At 39.0% G+C, this 13151-nt stretch overlaps 1 non-coding gene across 1 annotated transcript; it reads left to right on the forward strand.

Annotated features, from left to right (window-relative positions):
- The first annotated feature begins 7482 nt into the window (after positions 1–7482).
- LOC145637532 (small nucleolar RNA R71) lies at positions 7483–7588 on the forward strand. The gene has a single exon (XR_014114306.1). It is a non-coding gene; the product is annotated as a small nucleolar RNA R71 (small nucleolar RNA).
- Positions 7589–13151: the final 5563 nt, after the last annotated feature.

Here is a 13151-nt window from a genome sequence, read left to right on the forward strand (position 1 = left end):
AATGGATTGGTTTATGAAATGTATTGGAAAGAACATGGATTGAAGCACTCCAAAGATTAAATACTCAACCCGACCAATAACGGAGGTGAAAGGTGTTCATCATCGGGTTCGGTTTTGGGGAGACATTTTTAGGTGTCTACACCTCCATATCCATCACTACTTGCCCATCATCCTTATGAATAATCCAAACTTTCCTAGCCTTCCGGTTAATAGAAAAGGCTTCCGAGTTTGGGAGCAAGCAATGGTGCTCATTTCTCGCTAGCCAGGAGAAAATATCAGCATTCCTTGTACTATTAATGAAGCAAAGGGTGCCAAGTTGCTTCAAATTTACTAACGTGTCCTCATTTCCTCCAACCGGAGTGCAAGACTTCAAGAACCCGTCTTGCTTGATGAAATGATTTATCAACCTCGTCACCATCCATCCACAATGAATTTCATCGATTTAAACCCCGCCAATAATCTGCCAGCAACACTCCATGAAAATGTATCCAAAATTAACCCGTGGCCCAAGATCCGATTTGGTGGCCATCCAAAGAACCATGATATCTTCTCTTAAAAGCTTACCAAGATCTTGCTTGTTGACTACGGCATAACCAAGGACCCTATGAAGAATCCTAAGGGTCGGATGAATTATTTCACTAGCAATTGAGTTCTTGGAATCAAAGGTTCTTTTATGAGCAATGGTTCGCCACCAAGCAACCTCATTGTAAGTGGTCGGGTTTAAAAGGAGTGGCTCATGAAATTCTGCATGAGGGTTGAACCCGACAACTTCATTGAATTCAAAGAGGTTTAAAGTGTGTTTGACATTGAACAGCTGGAATGAAATGAGATAATCTTAATCCCCCACCCGATTAAATTCAAATGTTGAGAAAAATTCGATGGTGGGTTCCAAGTATGTTATAGGAGCAATTCGAACAAACTCAGTCAAACGGAGGTTGTGGAGGAGGATGTCAAGGTCGGATTGAATTCCTAACTTCACCATGTCATCACGATAGTAATTCCGAGTCGGTCTAAACTTTCAAGATTTCATTTTATTATATAAGGGAGCTTGTTTAGACCGATTGTAGAACTTGAAAGGTGGAAGAGGTGGAGGTGGGTTAGTATCTTGAGGATTAGAATTAGGAGGTTGGCTTTGACAAGATTGGCCATGAGAATATTGGCTGGGTGATTATGGGAACGTTTCTTGCTACTTTTGGCTTTTCTCAACAAATCCATGATTACCAAATCGAAAACATTAAAAAGCTCAATGGAAATCACACCAACACTTCTTAACACCAATTTCACAACCAATACTCCACACAACTACACAACACCCCCAATACTACAAGGTACCTGGTTCAAACAACAAAACAACCAAAATACAAACAACAACCAACACAATTAACAATCAATGTCAAACGGAAATCCAAACCACTCAAAACAATTATAAGATCAACAAAAAAATATCCATAATCATCATATGCATTCTAAACCAAGGTATACCAAAATCAATGCATAAAAACAATAAAAATCAACAAAAATAGAGCAAGGATTAGGATTATACCAAAGTTGTAGACACAACGAAGCACTGGAACACCAAAAACGGACTTAGCACCAGGCAAGCTTGAAAATGCTTCAAAAACCCAAATTTTTTCAAAAAATCACGAGAAAAATGCTCCAAACTTGATGACAATGGAGAAATGTAAGAGATTAAGGTGAAAATTTAAGTGAAATCAAGCAATTTGGTGTAAAAATTATGAATTGGGGGTTAGGGTTTGATAGGAAAGATGAGAGAGAAAGAGTGTAAAAGATGTGTGAAGGTGAAAATAAGAGAGGAGAGAGAAAAAGAAATCGGTCTAGTGAAATAAACCCAGCTCGTCGCGCCCGCGCACAACATCGTCGCGCCCGCGAGGAGCCCGCGGATAGCCCGCGGCAAGTTCCAGGAAAGTTTTATAAATTTTACCTGAATAAAGGGTCCACTGGCTCTCCAAATTCGATGCGCCCGCTCCATCATGGCCGCACCCGCGGGGAGACCGCGGCTGCAAACTGAAATTTTTCTCCAATTTTTGCTTCAACGAGGAGTCGCGCCCTCTCTGAATGACCTGCGGCCGCTCCCCTCAGCCCGCGGGGTAACCGCGGAGAGTTCCTGGTCAAAATTTTTAAAAATTGACATTTTAAACCTTAGAACACCTGCGGCCTCTCCATGCCCGCGGGGTTCCCTCTCCCCTGCATCAAATACTCTTCTTCTTGCACTCTTCTCATCATTTACCCAATATCCATAGTTGATGATGGAAAACAACCTAAAAAACAAAAGAAAACAAGAAAAATAGTAAAAACAAATAATAATCAACAAAAATAAAAGAAAGAAAAGAAATGAGAAGAGAGGTTTAGAATCCGGGTTGCCTCCCGTAAGCGCTTTTGTTTAACAACGTTAGCTTGACGATTACCATCCACTCAAGGTGGTTGTCAGAGAAGCAAAGAGTGAGCAAGGCCGACAAAATCACCGTCAAAATACTTCTTGAGGCGATGGACATTAACTTTAAACGAAGAAGAGAATCCATAATCGAAACCTTTACAACACCACTTGGAAAGAAACTCTTGACCAAATAGGGACCGCTCCATCTTGACATAAGCTTTGCGGGAAACAACTTCATTTTTGAATTGTAAAGAAGAACTTTATAACCAACACAAAAATCTTTCTTCTCAATAAGTTTGTCATGTGTTTCCTTAGAATGATCCTTGTCCACAGTAGCATAATCATAAGCATCAAGCCGAAGCTCCTCTAGCTCATGAAGGTCCAACTACCTTTTCTCCCCCGCACTTGCCAAGTAAAAATTTATCTTCTTAATTGCCCACAAATCACGGTGTTCAATTTCAACCGGGAGTTGGCATGACTTGTCATATACTAGGCGGTATGGAGTGGTACCTATGGGGGTCTTGAAAGCCGTTCGATAGGCCCAAAGAGCATCATCCAATTTCTCCGACCAATCTTTTTGATTTCTCGCAACCATCTTTTCAAAGATGAGTTTGACTTGACGATTAGAGACTTCCACTTGACCGCTCGATTGGGGATGATGTGGGAGGCCAAATCTTTTATGGACTCCATGCTTCCTAAACATGTTTTGAAAGGTGTGGTAAATAAAAGAGAACCGTTGTCGCTTATCACCGCCTTTGGCACCCCAAATCTTGGAAAGATTATTTTCTTAGACAACTTCATAACAACCTTGTGGTCATTAGTCGGGGAGGCAATGGCCTCGACCCACTTAGACACGTAGTCGACCGACACAAGGATAAATTGATTTTTGAAAGATGAAGGAAATGGCCCCATAAAGTCAATACCCCATACATCAAATACCTCTAACTCGAGTATGGGTTGTTGAGGAATTTCGTGTCTCTTGGAGATGTTTCCAACTCTTTGACACTGATCACATGTCTTTACAAAGCCCCATGAGTCCCTAAAGAGATGTGGCCACCACAAACCGCATTGAAGGGCCTAAGTGGAGGTCTTTGACACACCCATGTGGCCCCCGATTGGATCCGAATGGCACATTTTCAAAACATTAGGCACCTCTTCATTTGGCACACATCGTCTAAGTAAGCCATCAAACACTCGCTTGTATAAGATGGGATCATCCCAAGAATAATGCCTTGCCTCTTTCTTGAGATTCTTTCTTTGATTCTTAGAAAATGAAGGAGGAAACTCTCCACATACAAGGAAATTCACCAAATCGGCAAACCATGGGAGCTCCTTTGCTTCAATAGCATATAGGAAATCATCAAGCATCTTATCCTCAATTGGAGAACAATCATCATGAATTTGAGAAACATTTAGATGAGAAAGATGGTCCGCCACAATATTCTCCGCTCCTCTTTTATCCCTAATCTCAAAGTCAAAGGTTTGGAGCTCAAGAACCCACCGGATCAACCTTGGCTTGGATTCTTTCTTGGCAAAAAGATATTTGAGAGCCGCATGATCCGTGAAGACTATGGTTTTGGAACCCGATAGATAACAACGGAACTTCTCAAATGCATGAATTATAGCCCAGAATTCCTTCTCCGTTGTAGTGTAATTCCGTTGAGCTCCATTAAGAGTCTTGGATATATAATAGATCACATGAAGCTTCTTGTCAACTCTTTGACCCAAGACACCTCCTATTGCCAAATCATTTGCATCTCAGATCAACTCAAATGGCAAATCTCATCTTGGAGCTTGAACAATAGGAGTAGAGATTAGAGCTTTCTTCAACTTATTGAATGCCTCCAAACACTTATCATCAAATACAAACTAGGCATCTTTTTGAAGAAGATCATTGAGGGGCTTTGCAATGAGGGAAAAGTCTTTGATAAATCTTCTATAGAACCCGACATGGCCCAAAAATGACCTCACACCCTTCACAATGACCGGAGGTGGCAACTTTTCAATAACCTCAATCTTTGCCTTGTCCACCTCTATGCTTTTGTGAGAAATTTCATGCCCGAGAACTATTCCTTCTTCAACCATGAAATGGCATTTTTCACAATTCAACACCAAGTTCACATTTTCACATCTTTCCAAACACTTTTCAATATTTCAAGGCAGGCCTAAAAGGAAACCCCACCTACAGAAAATTCATCCATAAACACCTCCATTTCCTCTTCCAACATGTCTCCAACGATACTCATCATACACCGTTTGAAAGTGGCGGGAGCGTTGCAAAGGCCGAATGGAATTCTCCTATAGACAAAGGTACCATAGGGACAAGTAAAAGTAGTTTTCTCTTGGTCATCGGGATTAATAGGAATTTGGAAAAATCCCGAATAACCATCAAGAAAAAAATAGTACTTAGCTTGTGCCTTGTTAGTCTTTCAAGCATTTGATCAATGAAAATAAGGGGGAAATTATCTTTCTTTGTGGATGTGTTTAGACGTCTATAGTCCATACACATCCTCTAACCCGTGACCGTCCTCGTTGGAATGAGCTCACCTTTCTCATTCTCAACGACGGTCATACCTCCCTTCTTTAGGACAACGTGAACGGGAGAAACCCACCTAGAATTAGAAATGGGAAATATAATTCCCGCATCTCAAAGTTTGGTGATCTCCTTCTTCACTACCTCTCCCATTTAAGGATGTAGCTTTCGTTGCCTCTCAATGGATGGTAGATTACCCTCCTCAAGAGTTATGTGATGTGTACACATAGCGGGGCTTATACTGTTGAGGTCATCAATGGTATATCCCAAAGGACCTTGATGCTTTTTAAAAACATCACATAACTTTTGAGCTTGGTGCTCACTCAAAGAAAAGCTAACAATCACGAGGAAAGTAGAGTTGGGTCCCAAAAATTCATACCTAAGGTGTGATGGAAAAGGTTTGATCTCAACCATTGGTACACCTTTACCTTCCTTTGAAGTGGCAACTTGCAAAGCTTCTTGGCTTGAGATATTCATGCACATATGCTCACCCACTTCCTCAATGCTTCCATTTAGCAAATTCTCATATATATTGCCTCTTCCTTTATAGGATCACCTATATTATCCTTGTTCATCAAGACATTCTCAAAAGGATCGTTAGAAGTGAGCAAGTGCTTATGCATGGAAGATACAACAAGATCAAGAGAATCAACCAACATGCAATTTTCTAAAGAAGAACATGGATACTTCATGCTTTCATTCAAGTCAAATTCAATGACCTCTTCTCCTACCTTGAGTGAAATTTTCGCACTCTTAACATCAATCATAGCACCTGAGGTAGCAAGAAAATATCTACCAAGAATTATGGGAATGGTAGCATCTTCATCCATTTCAAGAACCACATAATCTACCGGAATCACAAACTTCCCTACTCTCAAAGGAACATCCTCAACCTTCCCCTTAAGAATCTTAATTGACCTATCGGCCAATTGCAAAGTGATTTTGGAAGGCATAAGTTCCCCTAACTCAAGTCTTTGATAAACCGAATATGGCATTAAGCTAACACTAGCTCCTAAGTCACATAAGGCATTATCAATTTGCATCTTGTTAATGGCACATGGGATAGAGAAGTTTCCGGGATCTTTCAACTTGGTGGCATCTTGTTCATTATAATTTCACTACAATTCTTGGTCAAGTTGACCGTCTCCACCACATCACAAGACGTCCTACCACTAAAAATGTCTTTGAGGAATTTTTTATAGTTGGGCATTTGGGTAACAACTTTAGTAAAAGGTAGAGAAAGATGAACTTGTGCCTCATGAATTTTTGTGGATATGGAAGCTTGGGTTTCACAATCTCTTTCTCCACTCTCATCTCTCTAGGTGTCTCAATCACAACATCACTCAAAGATGCACCATTTCTCTCATCCTCTACAAAGACCACTTTGGGGACCTCCTTAGTTCCACGCCTCCTACGCAAACTCTCCTCAAGAACCTTACCACTTCTTGTAACAATAAAATTCACGGGTCTCTTGGGATCTAAGCCTTGGGAAGGTAAATAAGAAGGACTAGCATGGTCTTTCAAAGCATTGGCAAGTTGAGAAATTTGGTTTTCTAGCATCTTATTATGAGTCATCACCTCATTGAATTTCTTATCACTTACGACCATGTAAGTGCTCAACAACTTTGTTTGATATTCAATGATTTCCTCCAAATAAGTCCTAGAAGAAGAGGATTGTGAATAAGAATTATCAACTTGAGTCTTTGGAGCAAATTCGGGTGGAGGGCCTCTTTGAGCATTATTTTGAAAATTGCCTCTCCCTTGATTGTTCCAATTACCCCTATTTTGATTTTGACCATAACCTTGATTATGGTTACCACCACCTTGATTATGATTTCCATAACCTTGGTTTTCATTACCATATTTTTGGTTTTGATTTTGGCCACTATAACCTTGATTGTTATAGTTACCTCGAGAACCTTGGTTCCCTTAGTTCCTATAACCACCACCTTGGTTATAATTGTCAAAATTACCATGGTTTTTGTAATTCCTATTCTATTGACCCCTTTGGTTATCAAACCTTTGCACATTATTAATGTTTGACACATAGTTCACATGTTCATTCTCATTATTGTCAAAATCATCATTACTCTCCAGAAAAGCATGAGGGTAATTACTAGAATCATGGTCATATACACCACACACATCACAAAACAAACAACCACTAGACATGTTACTAGAAGAAGGAGGGGGATGAGAGTTAGAAGGAGAACCTCTCCTCTTAAATTGGGAGGGAAGACTTAGAACTTTGGAAGAAGAACTCTCTAATTTTTCCTTGATTACACTCACTTCCTTCCCTAAGTTTGCCAGTTGTGAGGAGAGATTCTTGATTGCATTTAAATGATCAACCGAGTACACCGAAGCGCTACTCTTGCTTGTTGATTCTCTCTCACCATCTTACCAATCTCTATAGTACCTCACAACATACTCAATGATGTCCACCACTTCTTCTTCCGTCCTATTCATGATGGGACCTCCGGCTCCTCCATCTAGGCATGACTTGATTTAAGGAATTAGGCCTCCATAGAAAATCTGAATAATTTGATAGGTTGGAATTCCATTGTGAGGACACTCCCTTTGATTCTCCTTATATCTCTCCCACGCTTCATAGAGGCTTTCACTTGGCTTTTGTTTGAAGCCTTGAATCAAAGATCTTGCCTCCGCCGTTTTATTTTGTGGATAGAAACGGGTTAGAAATTCCTTTGTAACCTCGTCCCATGTAGTTAGAGAATTCGGCTTAACCTCCTTCTCTAGCTATTCCAAAGCACGCCCAATGAGAGAAAAAGGAAAGAGCTTGAGGCGGATGAATTCTTGGGAAACTCCGTTCACCTTGATAGTATTACAATATTTTTCAAACTCCTTGAGATGATTTAGAGAGATCTCATGCTTGGCTCCACTAAATTGTCGCCTCTCTATCAAAGTGATCATAGCTGGCCTAATTTCAAAATCATTTGCCGATGTTGTAGGTGGAGCAATTCCACTCTCAAATCTATATGCACCGAGAATCCCTAATTCTTTCAATGCCACTCTCGGATTCTTTCCCATTCTTGCTTGTTCCTCTTGTTGCGGTTCTTCCTCAATTGAAATGCTAGAGCTAAAAGATCGCCTAGCAACCCTTAGTCTTGTAATATTCCTCTCAATCTCCGGATCAAATGGCACAAGTGAATGACCACGTGCTCTATGCATACAACTCAAAGGAAATGGTTAGTAGCACGGCTACAAGTGTAGCCTTAAAGATGAAAATCTTTTTTGTTTTTTATAGAATGAAATAGACTCGACAACTATAACAAAGCACCAATGTCATTCCCCGGCAACGACACCATTTTGACAAGGGTTAGAACTAGGTCGTCATTAAATTCTCCCTTGGTTAAACTAAATTTGTAAACGCTTAACAAACCTTATACGAGTATAGAGGCTAGCTAAGGGTCAAACCCAAAGGAATGAATTGAAGCTATGTTATAGTCTAATGTTAAGCTAAATCGAAGAATTATCAATGGTTGAGTTTTGTAACTAAGATAACAAGAATCAAGACAATTCAAAGAATTTAATCAAATTGCTAAACACTAGGGATATAGGTTCCACATAAAAGCTCAATAATCATGCTAATTGATAGATCACCCAATTGATTCAAACATTGCAAGGGACAAACATTAGTCGCAATCAAAGGAATTAAAAGGTTATCTCCTATAAACCTAACTAGGGTTCACTATGAATGGTTAACAAGGAGAATCACAATAAAATTCAATCAATTAGAGCAATTCCCAAATCAGTTGTCGTGTCATTGAAATTTGCAATGCAATCTAGATTAATGTTATAGGTTGATCACTCCTAGTCTAATTAATCACATGCACAACTATGTCAACCAATTTAATTGCAACAATTCAATCAATCAAGGATCATCAACTAGAAAAAATCATCAATCAAGCATGCTTCCCCTTCTCCCTAGCAACTAATCTACTCACTAATCATGGTGGAAGTTAAAGCCAAAACAAATTCAATCACAAACATATTCATCTCAAGTTAAATACAAAGGAAATACAATCAATCAAAAAATTCTCAAAACTAAATCAAAATCCAAACCAAACATTCAAGCATAAAAGTAAATTGCAATTGAAGTAAATTCTAAGGAAATAAATCTCACAAACTTTGATTGATATGAAGAAGAACTCCAAACTTGATTGAAAAAACAATGTTAAATTACAAATCAAATCTAATGATTATTACAATCTCTACTCTCTCTATAACTTCTATCTATTTTCTCTCTCTAAAGACTAAGAAAATGAAATATTATTTAAAAGTTTTTGCCTTCAAAAGGAATTACAAGAGTATTTATAGACAAAGAAGAAACAAAAACTGATCGGCCGCGCCCTCTCCAAGAAAACCCCGCGGGCGGGTAGAAATGGGTAAGGAACCAATAACTAACTCCGCGGGCATTTTGGGCAAAACCCGCGCCTGCAGGTACTGTAGCCCGCACCCGCGGAAATGCCACCCACGCCTGTGGATGTTTGGAGCTTCGCCTCCGACGATCAAGTTAGTACTTGAATGTTAGTAGGAGAAGTTACGGAAAATGAAATGAGATCTTATCGGATTCTAAGATCATGTGTTTCTTTGATGTAAGAGAATGTAGGGAAGGTGTAATAAATGATTGAAAGTGTCCTTAAAATTTGGGGAATATCTCCCTATTTATAAGGTCATTGAAGAATGTGCCCCTTCTAGGTCATTTGACCTAGATTTGGTGGGTTGTGCCGTTTTACGGTGTTCTTGGAAATTTATCCTTGAAGGCTGCAATTCCGAAAAGCGTTTGAGGCTGACACGTGTCAGCTGACAATTGGCCCAAATGGACTTGCCAAGGCTTGACACATGGCCCTCTCTGATTGGTCCACGTGGACAGGGTAATTTTACCGAAAACAATTATTGTGATGGAGCGAAACAGGGGATAATTTCCCTTTATAAGAGCAACCGAAATCGAAAGTCACTACTTCGATTCTTAAAATTTTCATTTTTATTTTCCTTTATTTTATTTTCTTTTTACTTTCTTTCTGTTTTCTTATTTTATTTTATTTTCATTTTCCTTTTATTTTATTTTCCCTTTTCTCTTTTATTTTATTTTAACCTTGTAATTATATATACCCATTTTAGGGTAGAATTAGGAGAATAATTTTTTAGAGAATATAAGAATCCAATTTTAGATCTTATATTTTAGCTTAGATTAAGAGCTTCTCTCTCTAGTTCTAGGGTTAGTTTAGGAGTAGTTTTAGAGAGAGAAAGTGAGGGATTTCAATGGTTATTTGAGAGATTGAATATTCAAGATGACAATTATATTAAAGATCTCCATTATCAACCAGTGAGGATTTCTCACTCTCTCTCCTCTTTATTGCTTTGTTTAATTTCATGTTTGTTTGGTTTGATTTTGATGTTTGATTCTTGATGATTGTAATTGTTCTTGATATTTTGTTGATTCTTGATTTCTTTAGTTGTTTGTTGATAGATGATGATTCTTGAGTAGTTTTTTTGGCTAGGAATTAGGTTAAACTTGTATGATGATTGATTTTGATTAATTTGGGAATTTTGTTGATTGATTGTTGATATTAAAGCTAAATGATTAATGAAGGTTTGCATGTGTGTAATTTGATTAGGCCTTGAGAATTATGCTAGATTGCATTGTAATTGCTAATGACACGACCAATTGATTTAGGAATTGCAATTATCGATACTTCTGGATGTAATAATAAGGATGACGAATAAATCTTATCTTAAAGTTCATGAAGAGACATTAAGTTACATAGGAAAAAGGCTATACACTAAAAGCACACTACTTGTCTAGTAGGATAAGTGGGAGATTAATAGGAATGGTGTCCTTTGAACAAGTGTATTTTTCCGGTAGATGATTCAGAATTATTAAAAAGCTAATTATTCAGTAAGGTTTAGTGATTGAGATGCCTAGGTGGAGGCCGCTTCCGATCAATAATATTGAAGTATAGTTAATTTCACAGCTTAATCTTGACTAAACCCTTCGGGTCACACCCAAGCAACTCACGATCTAACACGACGAATTAATTTAGAATAAATTAATGAGTCGCTCGAGTAATTAATATTTAGACGTTAGAATTTGAGCTTAGAGCATCGAAACCGAGCGTCGTAAGTCGATTCGAATTAATTAAAGACAAGACGGTAAAATTACTAGTTAATCAACAATTTACCAAAATAACCCTAGCATCGGAATGCCCCGAGAAAACCAGGTGCTAGGGAATTTGGTATAGCCAAGGTAGCAAGCATGCGAACCAAGCTAAGCCAAGGCTAGCTGGTGCATGCTAGCGCACCATTTCTAGCACTGCTGCTAGCACATGGCTAACAAGCATAGCTAACATGCACAAGCAACAACAACATCAAGCTAGCAGTGCTAGCTAACTAGCAACACGCTAGCACTGCTAGCAGCGCATGCGTGCTGGCGCGCAGGGCCAGCGTGGGAGAGATGCGGCATGGCGCGCCACGCCCTGCAGCAAGCAAGCTTGCTAGGCTACCGCGCAAGTGTAGACACCTAAGAATGTCTCCCCAAAAATAAACCCGATGATGAACAACCTTTCACCACCATTATTGGTCGGGTTTAGTATTTAATCTTGGAGTGCTTAAATCCATATTTCCATTTTATAAACCAACATAATTCCTAGCCCATTTCGCCAAACCATAACTTATTTTCCTCTTTTTGTGCCTTTAAACCCAAAATAATTCATTTCGTGTCCTTTAAAATCATTTATTTCTCAATCTCTATTGTGGTGGCTAGCAATGCATAAGGATGCTTACAAGTTTGTTTCACAATGTGATAGGTGTCAAAGAATTGGTGGCATAACCAAAAGGGATGAAATGTCTCAACAAAGTGTCTTGGAAGTTAATCCCTTTGATGTTTGGGGGGTCAACTTTATGGGTCCTTTTATTTTTCTTGTGGAAGTCTATATTTCAAGGTAGCGGTTGATTATGGGACAAATGGATTGAAGCCATACCCTCTCCTACCCATGATCACAAGGTTGTGCTTAAGCTTCTAAAGAAGATTATTTTTCCTAGATTTGGGGTTCCAAGGGTGTTAATTAGTGATGGAGGCTCCCATTTTGCCAAAGAGCAATTTGAACCTCTTCTCAAGAGATATGGCGTTCATCACAAGGTTGGTCTACCTTACCACCCTCAAACTTAAGGACTAGTGGAGGTCTCGAATCGAGAAATAAAGAATCTACTTGAAAGGATGGTGAACAAATCAAGGAAAGATTGGTCTCTCAAGCTCGATGACACACTATAGGTTGTTAAGACAGCATACAAGACTCCAATCGACACGACCCCCTATAGGTTGGTCTACAAGTAGGCTTGTCACTTGTCGGTTGAGTTAGAATACAAGGCTTGGTAGGCTATCAAGGAACTCAATATGGATTTATCTTTGGCCGGTGAGAAGAGATTGCTAAAGCTTAGAAAGGATGCTTATGAGAGCTCAAGAGTGTATTAGGAGAATACCAAAAAGTGGCATGACCAACATATACAAAACAAGAGCTTTAAGGTTGGAGATAAGGTTTTTCTTTTAAACTCAAGGCTTCGTTTGTTTCCGGGGTAAACTCAAGTCCAAGTGGTCGGGGCCTTTTGTGGTATTGAAAACTACTCCTTATGGTTCTGTTGAGTTAGATGCGGATGGTAACAAGTTTATGGTCAATGGTCATCGCTTGAAGCACCACTTTTGCAAGGAAGAAGTTGGTCTCATTGAATGTCTAATTCTTGATCCTTTAGATCCTAAGCCTCACCCTTGATGAATTTTTCTCATGGTCAAGCTAGTGACCTCATAAAGAAGCGCTTCTCGGGAGGCAACCCGAGTTCTTGAATCCTTTCTTCTTTATTTTTCTATTTGGTCGGTTTGGTTAATAATTTTAATCTTATCGATTTTGGTTTTTCTTTGTAGATACTTGACCCCTTGGTACATGTATTAATGGGGATTGGAGGCAATATGATTTATTTTCCTCATAAAGAAGCGCTTTTGGTTTTTGTCGAGCTATGTTTGAGTTAAGAGAGGAAGAAGGAAAAAAATCAAAGCACAAATGATTTAATCTTGGAGTGCTTAAATCCATATTTCCATTTCATAAACCAACCCAATTCTTAGCCCGTTTCCCCAAACCATAATTTATTTTCCTCTTTTCGTGCCTTTAAACACAAAATAATTCATTTCGTGTCCTTTAAAATCATTCATTTCGT

This window comes from Chenopodium album, chromosome 6 (genome assembly GCF_948465745.1).
Source record: "Chenopodium album chromosome 6, dcCheAlbu1.1, whole genome shotgun sequence".
Classification (NCBI taxonomy): domain Eukaryota; kingdom Viridiplantae; phylum Streptophyta; class Magnoliopsida; order Caryophyllales; family Amaranthaceae; genus Chenopodium; species Chenopodium album.